Source organism: Lemur catta, chromosome 1 (genome assembly GCF_020740605.2).
Source record: "Lemur catta isolate mLemCat1 chromosome 1, mLemCat1.pri, whole genome shotgun sequence".
Classification (NCBI taxonomy): Eukaryota; Metazoa; Chordata; class Mammalia; order Primates; family Lemuridae; genus Lemur; species Lemur catta.
In genome coordinates, this window is record NC_059128.1 from 72,860,480 (window position 1) to 72,884,421 (window position 23,942).

A 23,942-nucleotide genomic window follows, 5' to 3' on the forward strand; every position below is an offset into this window, starting at 1 on the left:
ACTATATCCTATGTACTGACAACAGCTTAGCATATCCAATATTCTCAAAAATATATGTTGAATGAAGATCTCTCAGAAAGAGATATGAGGATGTACCTCTCATGATTGTCCCAGAATTTGAGGGCATTTGTGTCCCTTATGAATTGTCATCCAAGGATACCCACTGCCCAGAAGCAGACGCCCTTTAGTAAGAATTTATCAAAACTTTCTCCCAATTCGCTTTGTCCCATAACTACTCCAAGGTTTGTTCAAAGTACCCATGAACAAACTGGCTATGGTGGCAGGGTTTGATGTGTGTACACACTCAACCATAATGATTTACCCTCCCCAAAGCTGTTCCAGAAAGGAATGGATACCCTGTCTTCCAATAGCAGAAATCAATCCTAAGCCTCCAATATGGCACCAGTTCCCATGGATTAATAATATTGGGCCTACCCTCCAAGGAGGGGCTAGAAATTACTCCCCACTGGAAGAAAAGAAAAAGGATTTGCCTGTTATGCCTGACATGCATCTACAAGCTCATCATCCACAGTCTTACTTTATTCCATATTTCTCATCACTGTATCCTTTCATGATCATCAAATAAGTCATCATACAGAAAAAGAAAGTAAAGCAGTGGGTTGACACCCACAAGATTCACTGGTCTTTTCAAATATCCCCTCATTTGGAAGCAGCTGTACTTAAAGAATTGTGGAATTGACTCACTGAAAACTTAATTGTGGTACCGGCTGGAGAATAACAACTTGTAAGCTTGGTGTTGGCCTGTGTGATGCCTATGCTGTCAATCTGTGACTATAGATGATACCATTTTTCCCATACCCAGAATGAATGAATTAGAGAACTAAAAAGTAAAGTAGTTTTGTGGTTCCTCTCCCTATGATAACTAATGAACCATGTGCAAAATTTTTGTTTTTTGTCACTGCAACTTTGGGCTCTGATGGTTTAGAGGTACTCATTTCTAAAGGAAAAAGGCCTCACCAAGGGAAGGATATGAAAATGAACTTGATGTTGAGATTGCCATTTTCATTTCCTCTTGTCACTGAAACAACAGGCAAAGGTAGATAACTCTATTGACTGAAGTGTTTGATCTTAATCAACAAGAGGAAATAAGATAGACAATGGGACAAGGGAGCTTGTGTCTATAGGGAAGGGATCGTTTGGGGGTGCCTCTAATGCTATGTCTAACAGTACAATTGATTGGAAGCCTGAAGCACACTGGAAGGATGACCAGTGAGGCATATGCCCTCAAGAAAAGGTTGAGTTGCCTTTCATTCATTGAAGAATCTACTAGCTGAAGTGCTTGTTGAGAGAAAATGTATCATTTAAAGCATAATGGAGGAAAGAAGTTCTATCAATTATGGTTTTGTGACTAGCTGCAGTAATAGATTTCATTAGTGAAATTTTCTTTCTTTCTCTATTTTGTGTATGTTTGTGTATATTAACCAACTTCAAATTTCCCTTTCTGTCCTTCTATTTTTTCATATTGCATGTATACATTTATAATTTATTCCTTAGTCTATGGAATATCAAGGTAGGCTTATGATTGAACCAAAAGGGAAATGAATAGTACTCATATATTCACTCACAATTAATCACACAAGGGTCCTCATTTGGGTGAGAAGTTAAGTACTTTTTCACTTGGAAAACGGGTATGTTGCAGCATGTGTGGGGTTGTGTTGTTTCTTTTTTTGTTGTTTGGTAATGTTTATAATTAATTTATAAAATCTACATCGGGTAACCAAAGGGGATGATTATGTTTAATGTTTTGAACTCACACTCAGCCTCCATTCCAACATCTTTCCAGTGTATCTACTTTAGAGGCTAGAAAACTAAAAACTACTTTTCCAAGTCTCCCTTGCAGCTAGAGTCCTGAATGTGGAATTAAGTTCTATTAATGATATGTACTTACAAAACATTTGAAAGGTGAAAGTTAAAAAGAACAACTTTGCTGCTTCTTTGGCTGTTGCTCCTATGAAGCAAGGTTATAAAGATGCCAGCTGTGTCTACAGAAGCATTCTGAGGTCTGGCCCCTCATGAGGATTGAGACACATCTGTGGTGGCAGCAATATCCTCATCATTGGACCACAGCTATGGCAATGGGTTCCTGAACTTGAATGCCCATGATTGCTTCTTGATTTTCCACATTCATAATTGCAACAGAGCTACCAACTCTCCTGACATATGATTTCAGCAATCTTATTCTGGAAGTCATTCCTAGACACCCAACATAGAGTATTCTTTCATAGTACTTCCGATAATTTTATAGTAATTAATTCTCCATATTAATATAATATTTTGCTTAAACAAGGAGCAGGTTTTAGTCATTGTAGTGAATTTTAATAGAATCCAATCTGCAATGAGCAGAAGAAAAATCTCTATCTTATATGCAAATAATATTTACTTCAAAAAATAATACACATAAGGTCTTTCGAGTTATCTTTTTTTTAAGTTTGATTTCCAATCCTGCTCTAATAATTTGCAGCAGTGACACCACCATTGTTCTTGTCACCCAACATAACATCCTGGCTTCACCCTTCACTGTTTTTTATTTCCCCCACCTAAATTAGTCAACATATTCTGTTGACTCTTCCTTTGAAAACATCTATTATTGCTGTTTCCCTGGTCTGAATCCTCTTTACTTTGCATATTATTTCTTTTATCACTTTCTAACTTTGACTCCAATATTCCCATACCAATAAAACAAAAGCAAAAGCTGGTGGAAACTTCTGGTTAAAGATAGGAAATTTAGAACTTGTGTTTTCCTCCAGTTGCTTTCCAAACCTCATGAAAATTAAAGACATTTTTAAGACATAAGCCCCAAGAACAAAGATACTAGATTAAAAGGCAACAGCAACTAAATGTTGACAGAAAATAAAAGAGCAGTAAATGACATAAAAGACATGAAAAAGCTGAGTTGTTAGCCAGAAATAGGGAAGCCTAAAACCAGCCTACTTAACACCATAGAACTCTCAAAATATTCGGAATTCTACAGTACAAAGTTCCTCTGGAAGCAGACTGAAGGTGGATCCAAAAATGAGAGGATTGATTAAAAATTTGGTTAAGAAAAAATAAGGCACAAATCCCTTCCATCACTCTGTGCCAGTGGGCCGCTGCACTCCCTAATCCTGGACGAAGACTGAAGCTTTACCTTTTTAGAGACAATAAGTTGATTATTATTAACTGGGAATTTCAGATGTTCCATTCTGTAACTGGGAATATTAAGACAGTGTATACCCTAAAGGTTGACTCTCCCACCTTTGTTAGACCTGGGAACGTGGACAGCCAGACTTAGAACATGAAGCATGAGATTGACTCATCTTTTTTGGCAGCCTAAGAGGAAAGACCTAAAAAACTGTGCTAACAAGGCAGCCCAGCCAGGTGAGTCTAAAGTGAAGACTCAGGGAATCAGCCTCACCCATGAGCTCAGACTTCCCACTGAAATTTGGTATTTCTCCTTCTTAAATATGAATCACCTGCTGGAAAATTTAAGAAAAGCCTCTGGTGGGAAAGTGGGAGGCCAAAATAAACAGAAAAAGACCACGTATAACAAAAACTATGGAAGGAAAAAAGGACTTTATAATTATTATTGATATCTTAGATAGATAAGAGAAGATGTTACAGCTACAAAAGAATAAAAGATGCAGTCTAAAAAAGACATTTGAGAATACATGAAGGCTTTTGGAAATTCAAACCAAGAAAGAAATGAAAAGAAAAAAGCATTGGAAGGATCAAAGATAAAGCCACAGGAATCTCCTAAAAAGTAGAAGAAAAGGACAAAACATGTAAAACAGGCGTGAAAAATAAGAAAATTAAAGGAAAATTCCAAATAACAAAAAGACCCAAGGAAAAAGAAAATACATGGAGGAAGTCATCAACTACATAATTGTAACATTTTTTCCAGAACTGAAGTATGTAAGATTCCAGCATAAATGTTCTACTGAGTGTCCAGCACAGTGCATGAAAATAGACCCACACCAAGTAATATCTCTGTGAAAATTCAAAACAGCAGGGCAAAAAGAAAAGCTTAGAAGAAAAAATGGTTTCAAATAGCTACAATGGAAGGATCAGAAGACAGGAAGTGGGTGTCTGAAAAATCAGAACATAACCATATAACCATGTTATTTAGAGGTAGGTGAACAAAAAGAATTTGAATTTAAAAGTGTGAACATGTTTTCTTTCAAGAAGTATAAGAAAGAGATCTAGAGGATCACTGTTTTTCATAAGAAGACTTGTAGAATATTTGCCACATTAAACTATGTCCATGTATAATTTTGATGAAATTAAAAACTAAAATAGAAAAAAGAGAGAGAGAACCAAAACCAAAATTTCCTATACATCATCCTGCACAATGCCTTTGTTAAAATACCGCTCATGGCATTTCATTCCCTATTTTCTAGACTTCACTAACTCCCATTTAGAATTCGTATTTCTGATGTGTAAAGTCATCGAACATGTGCTTCCATAGGTCATTTTCTTTAACCTAAAATCTTTGCTCTAGTCAGACTATTCTTTTTGGTAACCCTTAACTATAAGAAGGTATGCATCTTTCATTATTCTCTCATCGCAAGATGGATCAACTTCTGCTTTTTCTCTTTTCTACTGACATCCAACACACATTACTCTCTTCCTTGAATTCCTCTCTATGTATATTCGTTTATGTTTTATATCACTCTCTAGTTCTCATGTGTTTGTTCTATTCATGACTGCTGAGTGGATGTATGATATTCCTCATGTGTCCAAACAGGGTTTGAAACAACACAAATTATATATCCCAAAGCATTGTTTGTGAATCAGGATTGAATGGATGAATGAATACATACATACATGCGTAAATACATACACACATGCATGCCAGAAGCTAACAAATAAATAAATGTTCAACTTAAACTTGTGGAAATTTAAAAAACATGATATACATTTTCAATTTTAAAGAAAGAATACATTATCTTCAAATTGCTATTTTTCAGAGTCTTTTCTTTGAACTAAGGAGATATTCTTAAAGATTTGTAATCACTCATATTTTATGGACTGCATAAGTTTAAGAAATGAAGAACCAGCACCCAGTGGAAACTTCTGTTGATCATCTTAATCCATAATAATGAACCACAAAAATCTTATGAATCTTATGATTATGGATAATTTTTATAAAATTTTCTAAATATTTTTCCAGTAATGAAATATGCAGTTGAGTGTCATAACAAGTCCTTTTCTAACTGATAAAGAAAAATAAAAGTATTCACTGTCATTAGGGAAACAAAAGGCTAATATCCAATCATTGGAGTGTTCACCAAAGAAACTGTCTTCTGGAGGGGCCTCTAGCCAGAACGAATGGTTGACTTAGCCTTGGTGACAATCTGGTATCCTCTCCTTTATTATTCCCTTCCTTAGCCAAACCACAAACATCCAGGCTTAATAACATTTGTAGTCTTAGCCAATAAACATATTCTTCCACCAACAACAGACACACACACACACACACATAAAGATACTAAAATATCAATCCCTTCCTATGCCCTAAAATTATGTAAAACTATCATGTATATTTTCTACCTCTAATTTAAATTTAATTATTTATGACACTAAAAATTAGATACTTGTATTTTAACCAACAAAACTTTCTCCAAATAAAACTCAAAGAGAAATTTTTTAACAAGGATGGTGGATTATCAACCACCATTGAACTAGAGCGGATGGATGAGAAGGAGGCACAAGAGTAAGTACAGCAGATTGGTGATAATGCACAGCAAGGCGAGGAAGACACACCTGAGCCACACACGTGCAGAGCTGAGTCTAGCACGAGTGCAGTGCACCTCAGAGATGTGCATTAATGGGGAAACACTTGTCTGTTTGAAGCCCCCACCGGCCACTGGGTCACCACGGAGTCCTTTGTGAAAGTCACGTGAACCTGAGACTCAGATTCTTTACTGAAAATATGTTTGATTATTTGAAAAATAGTAATGCCTACCATTTATTCTGCTCATTTTTGTTTACTAAGAACTTTTCTAAGTAATAGTCTATCTTGTCTAATTTTGCTAGCAAACCTGTGAGGTTATTCGACTTTGCAAATGAGGGAAATGAGGTTCAGAGAAGTTCAATCATCTCCCCACATTCACACAGATATGAAGTGGAGGATGCAGAAATTTTACTCAGTTCCCTTTAATCCCACTCTATTAGTACAGATATAAAAGAATGAGTTTAAAAAAGACTTTTATTCTCAAAGCTGCAAAGCAAATTTTGGGGTGGTATGAACAAAATTTTTTTATCTATTTAACTAATAACACAAAGAGATTGTGATCTGTCCAATGTCAATTGTTAACTGAACTAAGGTGATATCTCACATTGTTTAAAGTTCCAGTTAAAAATCATTGCATCAGAAATGCTTGCAGTCAGAGCTTGGGGATAGCTAATTCAACATTCTTATCATAAATGGGTAAGAAACTAAGGCACTCAGAGAAGAAGGCACTTCCTAAAGGTCACACAAAGCCAGGACTGGCCTGAAACCCAGCTGTCTGCCTTGCAGTCCAGGGCTCTTTCCCTACAGAGGACAACACCTCTTACACACACACACACACACACACACACTCTCTCTCTCTCTCTCTCTCTCCCTCTCTCTCTTTCCCACACGTACGCATTTCTGCACACTCTGATAATGCTAATATTCAGAGTCTTTTGTTTAACAGGGAAATGCTTCTCTTTTTCAAGCTCAGAGGAGACGATAGCATGACTGTTTCTATTTTTAATTTTCCACTGTGCACAATACAATGGAGAGAATATGACAGAGATTGGCAGTGGCAGCACCCACTGCAATGACACGAACCTGTCAAGGATGAGATCAGAAAAGAGCCCAACACATAAATATTCGGAATTTTCCACGTCTACATGGTGTTTCTAACATGTCGTTGATGAGCTACATCCCTTCTTCCAGCCATTCATTGGTTCTTCCTGTCTGTCCTGATGCTATTACCATTGTGTATCTTTCATTCTGAATTTCCAAAGCAAAAAAATATGTGTGATGTTTAACATTTTTGCTGAGCCAAATAGAAAAATAGAGAGTGGAGGTTAGAAAAGGAGGAAGAAAAGTAAAACTTTTTCTTCACGCTAATAACAAAACCACTTACTGCTTTCAGCCGCTATCATTCTCTATTTGCAGTCTATGTAGGGATCGTGGAATTCACCACCGCAATAGAGCAACCCCTGGGGTGAAACTCCACAGTCACAACAGCCACACAGCTCAAAAACTTAAGTGAAAAGAAAACAACGCTTAAGTCAGCCAAAACTGCCAAAGTAGTGGCATTTCAGACCTTAGATTCCATCAGAGACATCATATAGTCTGAGACCTGGAAGAAAATTTAGCTAACAGCTCTAATCCCCATGTTATCCACACAGGAAAACCAAGGTTGGCAGGGGTTAAATGCTTGGTCCAAGATCACACAGTGTCAGAGCCAGAAATAGAACCCAGGTTACAAAATCCTACTCTACTTTTATTCCACTTGAACTAATATGTCATATTAAAGGAAAATTGGGAATAGTTAGGATCCATTGCTGAGTTCTTTGATATTGACACTATGGAGGGTGAGTCTCTTACTGCACAATAGAATAAGAATCTCCTAAGCTAAGTAGGGGATCCTGATTCTTTAGCAAGAGGCAAGACTCTATTTCCTAAGGCTTTGAGATTGTAGGGACCAGAGGCACATACTATCAGTGAAGCACTCAAACAGGGCAGGGAATAGATATAACTGCTGACAATATCCTTTGTCCTTGTGAGATTTCATAAAAATTAGGGATATAGCCACAATAGCTACCACATAAACTTAGAGAGCTACTATTAGAAAAGAAAAATTAATATATTTTTACATAATACATGTATTTATGTAGCATTTGCCAGAAACTATGCTGGGTACTTTCACATTGTTCCCTTGTTAAAACTTTACAACATCCTTGAGAGGTAAGAATAATTATTTCTATTACAGTGAACACTATAGGTTGCTTACCCCTTCTTTTGTCTTCCTAAGAAAACATTTCTCAGTATCCACCAAAATTTTCCCACAGTGAAAACTCCAGGTTGAATCTTTCTAGAAACAATAATATAAATCTTATACAAAATCTTCCATGAATTAAAAAAAAAAATTCCCATAACACATTTATGAACTTAGCATAACTTTGATACCAAAGCCTAATATTGACAGCACTAGAACAGCAAAATATAGGTTGTCATATACAAAGATGCAAAATTCCTAAACAAAATATTAGCATAACATATTCAGCAATGTATGTAAAGACTGTAACCTCATGACCAAATAAAATTATCACAAGAGAAGATAATCCTAATATTAAATAAGTTTGGATTAAAAAACAAATCAATTAATTAATCTATCAAAATTAAAGTTAAATAATGAATCTATTAAAATGAATGTGATTTTTAAATATAGGCAAATGAGTCACAGAACTCAACATCCACTAATGAAGTATATTTAAAAAAAACTCTTAGGAGACTAGAAATAAGAGAGGATTTCTTTTTTATCTACAAAAAAGAAATAAACATCATTCAAAATGGTGAAATATTGAAATCTATTCCTTTGAGATTAGAAATGAGAAAAGGATGCTATGTAGGTCAAGAACTTGAGATCCTAGCCAATGCAGATTAATAAGGAAAAAAAATAAAAGGATTGGAAAAGAAATAAATATAATTTCTATTACTAGCCACAAACATAAATCAAAATTTTTAAGAAGGCTATTATTTAGAGTATCCAACTATTAGAATATCACCAAAAATATGAAGTGCAGAGAAACAAATCTAACAAAAGATGCATAAGATCATTATGAAGAAAATTATAAAACTTTACTGAAAAACACTTAAGTAGCTCTAAATATAGGAATAGTATACTATATTCATGGATTGAAAGAAAATATTTTAAGAATGACAATTCTCATGAAATTGATTTATAAACTCAATGTCCTGTTGATAATATCACCACAATACTTTTTGAATAAATGTAGTAAGTTGAACCTGAAATTTAAACCAAATATCCTGAAGAGCCAAAACAAGCCAAGACATCCTTGAAGAAAATGGATAAGGCAGTAGGACCTTCCCACCACATACCAAGTCTTATTATAAAGCTGCCATAATTAGGACAATGTGGTACTGGTGTCAAATAGATGAATGGAATAGAAAATAGTGTGTATCAAAAGACCTACATGTGTAATGGACATGCTAGATGACAGAGGTGATATTGCAAAACTATAAAGAGGAAGAATCTTTTCCAAACAATTGTACTGGGGCTGTTATTTATCCTAAGAAGGGAACTATGCAGATTCATTAACATATTTTCTTATATTAAAAAAAATGAAAGATAAGCTATGAAATAAAACTAAAAGTTGCCTACAGAAGAGTGATGGAATAGAGTAAGGGGACAGAGATAGATGCTAGACTTCTCTGAATATCCATTACTTTTTAGATTTAGAACTCCCAATGTTTTATATAATTATAAAACCAAAGTAAATTAATTTTAAAACAATTTCTAAAGCTAAAAACAGAAAGAAACAAACAAACCTAACTGTATCTCTAGCTCATGGAAAAACCACTGTGTAGTGAAGAATTAATTTTACCCAAAGAAAAATCTGGCCATTACCCTCAGCTATTAAGAGGAGCTCTCTAGACCCCTGGAACTGGTTGCCTGATAGGAGTGTCTTTGCTTGCCTGGGGGTTTGGCTCCTGAACAATCTGACAATATGATTTGTGATGGAGACTTTGATCCATGACATATCAGTTCTAACCTCCAGGGCAACTAGAAACACTAAAGGCATCAATCTGACCCCCAGAAGAATGAGTCACAAGAGCAGTTTGTGATCAAGCTCCAATAAAAACTCTGGACACAAAGTCTCAGGTGACAATAACCTTTGAGTATTGTCCCGCATCATAGCCAGGAGGATATAATTCCATCAGGACACCATGGAGAGAAGATGGCCAGAAACTTTGCTCTGGCCCTTCCCACACTTCAACTTATGTGTCACACCCTTTGGCTGGTTCTAATTTTGATCCTTTCACTAAAATAAATATGTTATCATAAATATAGAGTTGACCTCAGTTCTTTGAGTGATTCTAGTGAATTATGCAACCTGAGGGCAGTCCTAGGAACTCCTGAACTTATAGCAAGCTGACCTGAAGTAAGGGTGGCCCTGGGGACCCCTGAACTTGTGGTCAGTGTCAGAAGTGAGGACAATCTTGTGGGGACTGTTCCCTGAGACTCTGCAGTTTGACTAAACATCTGTGCAACCACATAGAGCTCAACTATTCCAAACAACTCTAAAACATGGTAATTATCACTAGAAGATAAAAAAGACATACAAATAAAAATAATTAATTGTATTTAGTTAATTATATTATTGGTTATAGTATTGGCTTATAAGACCTTCTAAGATATGCCCCACTCATTGGTGATCTTGTTTTATGCAGGTTATGAGTCAATATCCAAACCCCTACCATAATAAACTATGTCAGCCTGGCTGTGTCCCAAGACATAAATTTACGTATAAAATAAATTTAATGACATTGATCCAGATGTTTCGATAACACCAAGATTAAATGATAAAATAATAATAATAACAATGGTAGATAAGGTTTTGGAGTACTTGATATATACCTGGAATTACATGCTTTCCATACATTATCACATTTAATTCTCACTAAAATCCTATATAATATTAATCCACTTAAGATTGTCTCATTACAGCATTACCACAAATTTCCTTGAGCTGACAGAACTTTATAAAAAAGAATAACCAAAATTTGTGCCCCAGGTCTCAATGTCAAGCTTCTTAGAAAAGCATTGCACTGTGGCTCTAATATATGCCAAGTATTACTATTGCTCTGCTAAAGATTTTTTCTGTACAGTTAAAAATGAAGAAAACTATCTAAATAGACATGAAAGACAGTGAATGTAGTACATGCTAATATAAAGATCTCTGTCTTTGTTACCCTTTTCTTCTCTTTATCCCAGTCACCCCATATCATGAGGGTGAGAAATGGCACATGATGTGAAACCAAACAGCAATTAGCTTCTCAGCATGCCTCTGCAAACAAAGACTTCATCCACTCTAAGTATTTTCATTTCTGAAATACTACTTTTTCCTTCCATAACTTTTATTTTGTTTAGTGGATTATTTCAATGACTTGATCAACAGTGAGAAAAAATTTCAGAAATGGTAAAAAATGCAAATAAATACAGCTCATTAGGGCCCGAAAACAATATATAGGCTCTTAGGCATTACAATTTAAACTTTACCTTAGAGCTAACCTAATCTAACACACACATTTTACAGATATACATATAGATAGATAGATGTTTCTCAATTTACGATGGCACTATCTCATTGTTGTTAGTCTCAACAAACCTAAAATAAGTTGAAAATATTGTAAATCAAAAATGCATTTAATATACCTAACTTACCAAACATCATACCTTAGCCTAGCCTATCTTAAACATGCTCAGAACATTTACATTAGCCTACAATTAGGCAAAACCATGTAACAAGAAGCCTAGTTTATTAGTATGTTTAATATCTCATGTAATTTATTGAATACTGTACTCAAAGTGAAAAACAGAATGGTTGTATGTGTACTCAAAGTACAGTTTTTATCGGATGCTTATCACTGTCACATCATCATAAAGTTAAAAACTCTTAAGTTGAATCCTGGTAAGTTGGGGACTATCTGTACAAACATACACCGAGTTGATTCACTCTCCAACTCTTTGGATGACAGTTTCTCGTTATTTCCTCTCTCTTTAAATCTCAAACACCACTTCTACTTTTCCTCATTCTCGGCTGATTAAGTTATTTCTTACTTCACTAGAAAATAGAAGCAATGAGAAATGGACGACTACATACACCCCCCACCAAATTTACTGACCTATGTGAATCTGCCCGCACACTTGGCACAGCCTCCTCCTGTTCTAGCGGGTTAACAGTGTGTGCTCTCTCTAACGCCAACCCCTCCCTGGACCAGGTCCCAGCCCCTCTCACCTACCCCAGGATTTTGCTCCTGCAGTTGTTTCCCCTCCTTCCTGTAGCACCAATTTTTCTATCTTTTCTAGACTGAAAATGTTTATCAGATTATTCCACCTTCCTATTCTGCACCATTTATGGGTTCTTATATCTAGAATAAAATCCAAAGACGACAACACCTCTACCCCAGTTCCCTATCATTTTATGGCTTGTTTATTCTGTTCCTCATACCCGACACCAGATCTCACCTTGGGGCTTTGTTCCTCCTTTCCTCTATTGCTTGAGAATTCAGGTTTCATTTCCTGCTTTCCTTCAAGACATTACTTAAATGGCTCCCCCTCAGGATGGGCTTCCTTTGACCCCATTATATCAAGTGGCATCTGAACATGAATTTTTACCATCCTAGTTAATACTTTTTCATAGCATTTGTCATTTCTTGACATTATTTTGCTTACCTATTTATTGACTTATCTACTCATTGTCTGGCACCCATGCCAAAATGTAAGCCATTTAAGAATAGAGAATTTGCCTTTTGGTTCACTCGTATATTCACAATGTAGGACAGAGCATGCACTCAATGAATGTTTGTTGTCAGAATGAATGAATAAACATAAAATGTATACAATGTATACATACAGTCCTTCATTATCATTTAAGGACAAATTCCATGACACATATATAGATTAAAAAATTCAAATAGTATATGTAAGTACATACTGAGAGAGTTTATAAGTTTTTTCTATTAATCTAGATGCCTTGTTACATAAAAAATGAGATTACAAAATTGATGTCTTGTTATTTTTAAAATCTCTCCCACTATGCCAACATTAGGCATTTGGTTTCCATTTTAATAAAAATGTTGACACTAAGAAACAAAAATATGTAACATGTAAAGATGTAATTTATTTTTTTCATGGCTACCAATGGTTCCTATAGCTTAGATGCAAATTCTTTGCTAAAAAAGACATCCAGTTAATAAAACTGAAAGCAACATAGGATTCCTCTGTTTTGTAGCCTTAACTACTTGTGTGAATTGTTGAACCAAATGCTGTCCAAGGTCCCCTGCAGCTATAACATTCTATGAAACTAGGAATTATTATTTTTTGTGGGACATTCAAATTATCTCATATCACTCAATTATCATAAGCCAAAAGAGGAAATGATAAAATAGTGACTTATTGAATTTTTATCTCTTTTAGATGCTCAAAATGTTGTAGAAAATCTCACATCAATTTTAGAAAGAAATAAAAAGAATGAAGGCTTTATTCTAAGAGCCAACCAGCATAGATTTTACAATCAGTTTAGCAAGGGGGTTGATAATATTGTAATTTTGTCATTATTTCAGAATGTTCTTAAATAAAGCCACATGAGATAATCACACTAAGTTCTGTTTATATTGCCTCTATTCTCACTCCCTCTTCACCCCTGCAGTCAACCATTGAATATATAATATAACAAACAAGCAAATAAAGCCCCCACTTTTAATATAAAGTTCTTCATGCAATCATGCAAAACAGATAAAATTTAGAGTTGATTTTTATGTTAATGCAAATATTTTCATTCACCCAAAAAAATCAAACCTTTAATGAACGACAATGGCACATAATGCCACTTGTCATCATCATAGCACTCATTTCATTGACCTGCATTATTTTCTTACTGCTTAACAATGAACAATGGATCCACCAATGTTTAATCATTGACTTAACATCACTCAAATACCTAGAAAAAAATCTGCTTTCTTTTCTCTGCCTGGTAGCATGTCAATTTTGAAGATAGTGCTTTCTAGGACAAATAGTGACTTTATGCCTTCCCCATTTCCTGCCCAGAACAACCAATCTGCTAAAACACACTTAGTCATGTCAGTTTGTTATGGGCAGTTTAAGAGTACAGCAGAAAGTTCCCACAGAGGAGGAAAATGATAACCTGTGCCTTCCCCTGAGCAATGCAGGAGTCTGGAATCCTCCATAATACTAGGCTGGAAATAGGCTGGGTGGGTCTAGATGGCTGAAACTTCCTTCCTCATTATACATTATGGCTGCATCATCCAGAAATTTACTCAAATACCTTAACATTTTTGGCCTGAATCACATTTCTTAAAAGTATATATTATTTAAATTTTGCTACTCTCCACCATAACGCCCCTCAAAAATATAAAGTTGCCACTAAAATTGTGTACTAGAGTACATACTTCATAATGTATTAGAGTAACATACTTCATAAATTTATGATTGACTTTCATTCCTCATATTTTATTAAATGATACACTACTTTGCCATTCACTGCTTTGGATGCCTTCCAGGGAAGTTCTGACTACAAGCATAAACTCATAGTTTAAGACAAATCTTTATCTTAAAGTTGGGATGAGAAGAGATTACTTCAATCAACTCTTAACTTCACCTTCTCATTGCTTGCAATGAATTTCAGTGATTTGCCTAAGTCCTGGCTGGGATGCCACGGAATCTCTAAATTGCTGTACATCTCACACTCCCTCCAACACTACTTTTCCCAAATTGATGTATGTCTTGTATATTTAGATCTTCATCCAAACATATATTACTCAGACCTACTGGTTTGATGATAAAAACTAAAGAAAGAAACTTATCTAGGGATCTGAGGCATTACACTACTTTGAGATACTATAGTCACATAAATATGTGCACAAATGGCAACATTTTTAAAAAGTTCTTTTTGAGCTATTTTAGGGGAAAAACACTGCACTGCTATGACTAGAATCCTGGCAAAGAGATGGCAGAGGGCTTGATACTCATAGTGGGAATTTAAATAATAGTGTCTCACTACAAGATCAGATCACGTGTGCCTTATTATGAAATTGAGATTTCTGTGGTACATTTTGTTCCATCTCAAGGAAATATTTATCAAATCCCTTTTCCAGTAAATAAAAAACTTTTAATTATGTTCTGTAATTGATGCTAATTCTGACATTTTCATCAGCTGTAAGTGATTTAGGTCTCATAAACCTCATAGTCCAATATCAATTTTCTTCATTCAATTCTCAAATTTCAGTGTCAGTTAAACCATGTAAGGTGATGTAAAATCATTTAGAGTTCTACCATATTGATGCTGATTGAGAGATTCTGGCTAAATAAGTTAATATGGTCAGCTACTTTTTATCATAAGGCTGAGAAATGTGTTCATTCTCTTCAGGTTTTTACCCTTTGCTGTAATGTCTTATTTTCTCCAATTCAAACACATACACATATCAGACTAAGTTAGCTTCTCCTGCACTTTTTCCATGCTAAGTCAATGTAATAATAACAATGAAGGTGGTGATAGCTAAAATGTATGGTATATTTACTATGAGCCAGTGATGTACAATTCCTTATATGCATTACCTATTTAACACTTTAAGCAACCTTATTTAGTAGATATTATAATTACTACATTTTACATATGAAAAATCCTAAGATCTGACAGATAGAAGCATGATTTGAACACAGGGTCCCCAGAGCTCAAACTATAATCATTACGCTATATGGCATCCATCTATCTAGAAGAAAACACTTTCAAAGTTACTTCCCATTTCATGATGAATTTGATGGGATAAAAATAATTAATGCATGAGCATTCCAAACCTTTCCTCTATCTCCTTTCCCTGCATGTTGGAAAAATTTCTAGCTTTGTTTGCTTTGGAGTAATTCCTTCCTTCCCAATCATTTCTTAGGCTTTTGTGAATAAGGAAAAACAGTGAGAAAAGAAGACAGCAAGTGGTTCACAGGTAAGGTCTGGAAGGGTATTTCTGAAAATTTTGAGAAAAGGAGAAAAGGAACAACTATGGCTTATGAGGATAGTTATGGGAAAGAAATAAAAATTATTTCCCTACATCACTTCATTTTGTTCAACAAAAGCAAGAAATCATTTTGAAATTACTTTTGGTTGTGGGGACTGCGTTCTTTGGACCACACTATGACTGGGATCCAACTGTAAGGGCTGATATTTTATAACAAATTTTTCTTAAAAGAAAATTTTTTCAAACCATTGTGTTAAACAAATGCTACCTTTTAGCACAAGTACACACCAAAAAAATCAAGAGGTCAACCCTCTGAGCATGGTGTTCCGCTTGAAACTGTGGTGGCTGCTTTTGGGGAGAAGGTAGCATGGCCCTCACCACAGGTTTTTCGTATTTTAGGTTTGTCCTCATCTGGGCTCAGGTGTGTGTATTTTTCCCAGTCAACACTCTGATGTTGAAATTACTTATCGTCTGAGCACTTCTTTGCCACTTATTGCAACACTAAACGATTATTAAATTAGCATGACTTCTGTATGCCATCAATATAAATACAGAGTGTAAGGATAAATATTAATACATATTTGCGTGCCACATATTAAAGAACTAGATTTACCTTAGTTTTTCAAACAGTTGTTCAAGAATATACTTGGGCCACAATGAAATGCATCATTTGAACATTCAATAAGGGCAACTCTTTGAGTCTGTTTCTTTGTGATCCAAAACAGCCAGGTCTGTAACATAGAGTATCACTGAACTTTTCTTGTTATTTGAGATTCCCGTGATAATTCTGAAATTGATATTGAAGGAGGCTTCAAGCAATTTTGGCTCTTGCTATTTACTGTGAAAGCAACTACAGTGATTCTCAACGTGCCCCACCCCTTCCCCACTTTCTGGGCATTCATCTTTATACACCGAAGGCTGCTTATTAGAAACACCGGCAGCTCTCCTCCTGGGATCTTCCAGCTGTGGGAGCACACTCAGCTAGAGTGCAGGACAAGCTGCAAGTGCCGAAGAGAAACAGCCCATGCACACAGTTTCAAATATGACAGATGGGGCCGGGCGTGGTGGCTCACGCCTATAATCCTAGCACTCTGGGAGGCTGACGCCGGTGGATCGCTCGAGGTCAGGAGTTCCAGACCAGCAAGAGCGAGACCCCGTCTCTACTAAAAATAGAAAGAAATTATCTGGCTAACTAAAAAAATATATATATATAGAAAAAATTAGCCAGGCATGGTGGCGCATGCCTGTAGTCCCAGCTACTTGGGAGGCTGAGGCAGGAGGATTGCTTAAGCCCAGGAGTTTGAGGTTGCTGTGAGCTAGGCTGATGCCACAGCACTCACTCTAGCCTGGGCAACAAAGCGAGACTCTGTCTCAAAAAAAAATATATATATGACAGTTGGAAGTGGTGGTTAAATACCCCACTGTCCTGGTCCCTGTCTCATGCTAAGATGTCTTCTATGCTATATCCCAACATTCCACAGTGGAATTGAACCTCAGTTTTCCATATTCAGTAACTGGCTTAATAACACACTCTTTCCCTTTACTGGTCTCTTTCATTTCCTTGAGTCATTTACCCACTTCCTAGTCCCATCCCCCAAGATCGCTTCCCAACTAAACTACTTGTATTCAAATCTTTGTCTTAGGGTTGGATTTCAGAGGAACCTAAATTGAGACACTACCCCTCTGTATAGTTTTATAAACCAAAATTTGATTGATTGATTGCAATTGCAGAAAGAAAATGAACATATTTATCAGCACCAGTGATGTTTCATGTAATCAAAAGGTTTTTAAATGTTTCTTTGTAATGAGAATAATTTAATTTCCATTAATCAAGAAGTGTGTGTGTGTGTGTGTGTGTGTGTGTGTGTGTGTGTGTGTGTGTGTGTGTAGGCCTGCAGACCTGGTGAAAAATCACACATTTACACTACAATATTCTGTTATTTTGCAGATAATCTTTAATGGCGTAGTCCAATCACATCAGCATAACCTTTCACCACAGTGCTTCATCCTGTTCATGGTGGCAATTCTATATTATTTAATAGCACTGCATACCCCCATACCAAAGAAGAACTACATAAATTTTTCATTACATAAATGTTTTCTTCTTTGGCTTTCTACTTTTGCTTTTGCATGCATGCAATAAAACTTTTTAAAGAGTTCAGAAACTTAGAACATCTACCCCTGATCTCTAGTAAAATTGACAATCTAAGGGGATGCTTTTACTATAGCATCTAATATTCCCAAAACACTATTAGACTCCTGTGGGGTTGTGCACATGCCAGCTTGAGAAGCACTGACTCAAGACAATCCCTGTCTCTCCTCAGAATGGTGCTGATCTGCATCGCCCAAATCTTCAAAATGCCAAAAATTCTAAAAGTTTTACATGGGTAGCTGGAAATTATGCTTACAATTTTGTCTGTCTGTCATGCACATTTGTTTATCTTCTTAGTCTATAAAGTAGAAAACATCACCCTAGCAGCATCTGTTGAAAATAAAATTAGTAAGCGGCTCTTTATTAATCTTCCCCACCCCCCATCAATTCTTCTACTGTTTCCTGGGCCCACTCCCCGCTGTGGTGAGTTCTACAACAGATGTGATTATTCAGATGATCAACAGGGGCATTCACAGTTGATAAACCCTCCCCAACAGGCTGAGAGCACATGTTGAGCACAAGTCTTCTTCATCCTCAGGGGCTTGCCAGTTAAGACTAGCTGCAGTAGGTAGAAACCTCGAGCATTGGTAGATTAACAAAAATTCACTGAAAGTGGCTATCAGGGAAGATTGCAATTGATTTATATGTGTTCGATATTTTTATTAAATCTTAAATTCTGCTAATTTCTAATGAACAAGCTGATTTATAAAAAAGTTTTGAGTATGAAAAAGAATTGCAGTTTCATTATAAAGAAATAGGTAGAATAATTCAAACTAAGATGATAAAATATTTTCCAAAATAGAATCTTAGGCAACCACAATAACATACAGACAAGAATTATTTGTAATTAGGGTATTGTTTATTTGTATACAAAACACCTGAGGGCACTTAGAAATTGCTCCTTCCTCTCTTAAAAGTTCGTATAATTACTGTTTATACTGTTAATTTATATTTTCTAAGAAAAAAGAATCTGGAATATCTGCTTGGTTTTTTGTTTGTTAAATAAAATTTTGCCTTTCTTCTCCCTTCCTCTTTTTAATAAGTGGCCTTTGAAATAATGGGACTTACTAGACTGCAAAAGAGAACCCTTGTTATGGATTGAATTATGGCCCAAAATTCATATGTTGAAGTCCTAACCTCCAGTACTTCAGAATGTGACCTTATTTGGAGATAGGATATTTCCAGAGGTAATCAAGTGAAAACAAGATTATTAGGGGAGCCCTAACTCACTGTGACTGGTCCCCTGACATAAAGGGGAAATTTGGAGACAGACATGCACACAGGGAGAACACAGTGTGAACATCAAAACTGAGATTGGGTTGATGTATCAACAAGCCAAGGAACACCAAAGACGGCCAGCGAACCCCCAGAAGCCAAGGGGAGAGGCTTGAAACAGAGTTTTCCTCCCTCGCAGCTCTCAGAAGAAACCAACCCTACCGACACCTAGATCTCAGACTTCTAGCCTTTAAAACTGTGAGGCAATATATTTCTGTTGTTTAAGCCACCCAGTTTATGGTACTTTATTACAGCAGCCCTAGAAAACCAATATAGTCACCAAATGGGCTCTTCTTCCCTTCTCCTTAGAGTGGTGAACTTGAGGGGGTAAGCGTTAGACTAGGCATCTAGAAACCTGTGTTCTGAAGCCAGTTTCATCCACGGCTGACTACAGGAACTTGGAGACACCACTTAATTGTTCCAGATCTCAGTTTCTTTACCTGAAAGAGGGTGATACCACCCAACTCAAATTTTCTAAAGTGCAAAAATTGGCACAGATTTCTTTTGCGAGAGAGAATATTTGTAGGTTCAATTGTGTTTCATCCACTATATAGAAATACAGACTTAGAAAAAATGAGTTAATATTAATAAATGACTATACATATAGCAAGAGTTTCTTTATATTAAAACTAAATTGAATACAAATTTTCTTTAATATGGGTTTCCTGTCTCTTTTAAGCACAATTCTGTTTATTAAATTTAATCTATAATCTGAGCCCAAGGGCATGCAGTCAGTACTGACCCAGATATTCTGGGCTAGCTTCAAGATGGCTGGAAGTTGGCCACAACCTTTAACTGCTCTAGAGGTTAAATGATTAAGAGATGGGTATCCAATTTAGTGTAATGAAGCTGCCACTGAAATGACCAGAAGGAGGAAATTTCTCATCTCCAATCTCATAACATCATTTGCTAAGTAGTCATACGTATATGTGGAGAGGGGAGAGTCATTATTTTTTTTTACAAGCTCAAAAACCAGCCTCCACTATCAGGAAGCAGAAACCTTGATGAGTGTGTGGAACTTTTCTTTCTTTTTGAGGACTCAGGTCTCTCCTTCAAGAAATAATAACAGACTTCTTATTATGTATATAATTCTCTGATTAAAGTGAACTGGAACCCCTTTCTACCACAAGTGCACGTTAATTATAACCTCTTTAGAATAGGAGGTAAAAAAAATTAAATTTAGGCGAGTACAACCATGAAATGGGTCCTAAATGGAGAGGTAAATAAAGTCTTGCCTGCTTTCAAGTTTTAAGTGACTGGTTGGCCTAAGAGCTGAATATATTTAGTTCAGGTAACCACTTCAGCTTGACTGATACAGTTGTTGTTTCAGTGCTTGGACAAATAGCCTTTTATGCTGCAATCAAGTAATAGATACAAGATTGACAAGTAACAAAGAAAAAGAGCTTTCAGTCAACATGGACTAAAATCCATTATTGTGGTGTGTACACTGTGCCGGGGACCTGTAAACACATCTTCATTGATCCCACAGAAAGATAGAAATATCTCCCCTCGTATAGCTCAATCAAGGCCCTTCTCACAAAGGTAAAGTGCAAACAATATTGAAGAAGCAGAAAGAGACTGACATTACAGTCAAACAGTAAATAATGGTCGGGCTCAGCAAACCTATCTATAACATTTCAAATTCCTGTCAGCTCAAATGAAATGTATAACCTCTCTATTGCAACCTCAGAAAGATCAGAACATGGGGGGCTGAACATTCCTCTTATTGTCATCCCCCTTTTACCAACTGACCAAATCAATAAGGGAAAAAAAAAATCTCATTTTACAGTTTTGCATTTTCATGGGTATCTCAGTGGATAAGCTCTGAAAAAGATCTCATCTGTGAAGGTCAATAATTCATTCCTCCCCCTTCAAACCTCCACATTTAGGATCTGCTGCCATTTACGTGAACACATTTTGTTGATTATAAAATAGAAAAAAATTAACATGCAGTAAAAGTAGAACTGGGTTTTCCTGCCAATTTGAAGTTTTATTAGAATTGCCCACTGCATCAATTTTAAACTTCTACTTTCATTTATGTTTAAATACTTGTAATTAGGAGAAGCTATTTGGGAGCTGTAGACACCAATAAATAGTTTGTATGGGTTTCTAAAAAGGTTGGCAGGATGGTCTGAAGCTCTGCATGGTTTATAAACAGATTCATCTGTTATGTAAATCTCCATCCATAATCATTATTTATCCATTATGGCTAATCAGCATTCCAAGAAGAGGAAAAGTGAAAAGAATTGGTAATGTATTAAAAACAATTGCTCTTATACCTGCAGATTCCTTAACTTTAGCCATCAACTGACTAGACATTTAATCCTTCGCTCCTTTTTTAAAAAAATGCCTAAGAGAAATGAATATTGCACATTTATAAACAATGTTGTTATTTAGATACAGAATAGACAAATAAGAAACACTGGATTACCCCTTTATACCACTTATTATCCTTTATCTTTCTTTTCCTCCTTTCCTTCCCAAACACAAAATTCCAAAAAAAAACAAAGACTCATCTAACTCAGGATGAGGTATAGGTTATGCCTAAGTGTAAGGAACAGTTATAATATGATACTTTCAATACCTGGGATTCTTGTGTAGGCAGTATTAATGAGGTGCTAACACAGCTCATGGCATAGTCCTTTGATGTAGATTTATAATCAATGTCCCAAGCAAATACTCAGCATAAGGCAATACATAATTCTATCTTCAGGACTCCAGGAAAAAGCTTATTAGAACAAAATGAAGCCTAGCCAGAAGTAAACTGAAACACCCCAGTGTTTCACATTCTACCCCACATTTCAGGTAAGGTTCAAGAACTTGGTGTTCCTTTAATAAACAAGATGCATGTTGACCTCCTATTATGTGTTAAGCCCTGTGCTACCTGTGGTTAGCTTGTGTTGAAAACACCAGTAATCATATTAATACTTGCACAAATTTCAGTCACCTTTTGAATATGGAATAAGTAATTTTTTCAAAGCCCTGGAACAATGAAAAGGAACATGTATATTCCAGAATTTATATACACTCGGCTAAAACTTACAGTAAAATTGTACAAACAAATATCATACATATTATACACTTTCTTCTGATTCCCTGGTTTCATTTCTTTCTTTTTGGGAACTCAGTTCTCTCCTTCAAGAAATAATAACAGACCTCTTATTGTCTATATAATTATCTGATTAAGGTGTGATTGGCACCCAGGAAACCATTTCCCTGATTTCATTCTCTGCTAGGTGAACATTTTCCCAGCCTCTATGCTCTCCAACCCTTTGACTCCAACTTTCAAAATCCAACTTTCCTCCAAGTCCCAGTGAAAAGGCTGTTCCCTGCATAGTCTCTTTACTAATTCTTCATCCAGAAATCTATTTTTTGTTGGATGACCCATCACAACCTATACATATCACATCTGTCATTGGACAAGTTTATTTTGGCCCTTGGCTCACCTTCCCTGCATGGCAAGAGCTGTGTTTTATTTCTTTTTATGTCTACCCACAGCACTTAATAAACTACCATAAGCATAGGAGTTTTAAATAAATACCTACTGAACTGAATCGGGCATGTATAGATTCAACGCTAAACCAGAATGGAAAAGGACCCCTCTCAATTTCTAATTAAAGCTTCAAAAAGTTAGCTCCAAATGAAGATTTATCTGAAAGGTTATATCAATAATAGCAATTTTATAAATAAAAAATAATTAGCAAAATCACCCTAAATTTGTTCTTGGATTTTCTAACCAGAGTCTAATTTTGAATGTTCCAATTCTGAAAGAAACTGAGTTGAACTCTGAAACTTAAAATGATCCAATGTCAACCATTTGGGATGGGTTTTATCATGGGCAAAACATAAATAACTCCTTAGGGGAACAATATTTATTGCCTATATGTGTATATGTCTCATGGTTGAGAATCCATCTTCATTAAAATTGGTCCTGAAGAATGGGAAGAGTTTATCTTGTAAGTGAGCTAAATGGTCCCAGTTTCAGGGAGAGTAGGAATCCAATAGCCAGAAACTATGTAGAGCTCCAAAATATAAATCCTGTTTCATCACTTTTCTCCTACCTGCAGCCTAAATAAATCTCTCAGCCAACTGCTGTCTCATTTTTCTCTTCCACACCAACTCATGTGCCTCGAACAGCATTCCAGATCTGAAACACCAAGCCATTTGCTTTCTCTCAATTTAAAACTATTTTAAAGTCCATCTTTAAGAAGCTTTTTTTAATAAACTAGGAGGCCAACCACTAAAAATGATTTATGGCACCTATTTCCTAGACTGGTAATACTTAAGATCTAAGAATTAAAGAGGATATAAAGAGATGATGGGTTGGCTAACTCTTTCCAGCACATAGGAAAGCAGAGCAGTGACAAGCACTGCTCTGTCATTCAGAAGACAGGGACATTTTGGTGTCATCCAGAGACTTGTCTTCTCAGAACAATACTAAATTAATCAAGCCCAAATTCAAAGAATAATGGCTTAGAATTTATCTTTTCTTCCTTCCTTCCTTCCTTTCTTCCTTCCTTCCTTCCTTCCTTCCTTCCTTCCTTCCTTCCTTTCTTCCTTTCCTTTCCTTTCCTTTCCTTTTCTCTCTTTCTCTCTCTCTCTCTCTCTCTCCCTTTCCTTTCCTTTCCTTTTGTTTTCTTTTCTTTCTCTTTCTTTCTTTATCTCTTCTTTTCTTTCTTTTTTTTCTCCATGCCTTAAGACTTGCAGGTAAACAGAAGAAATAGCCCAAAATAACATAAAACCTTGGTATTCATGTATTTT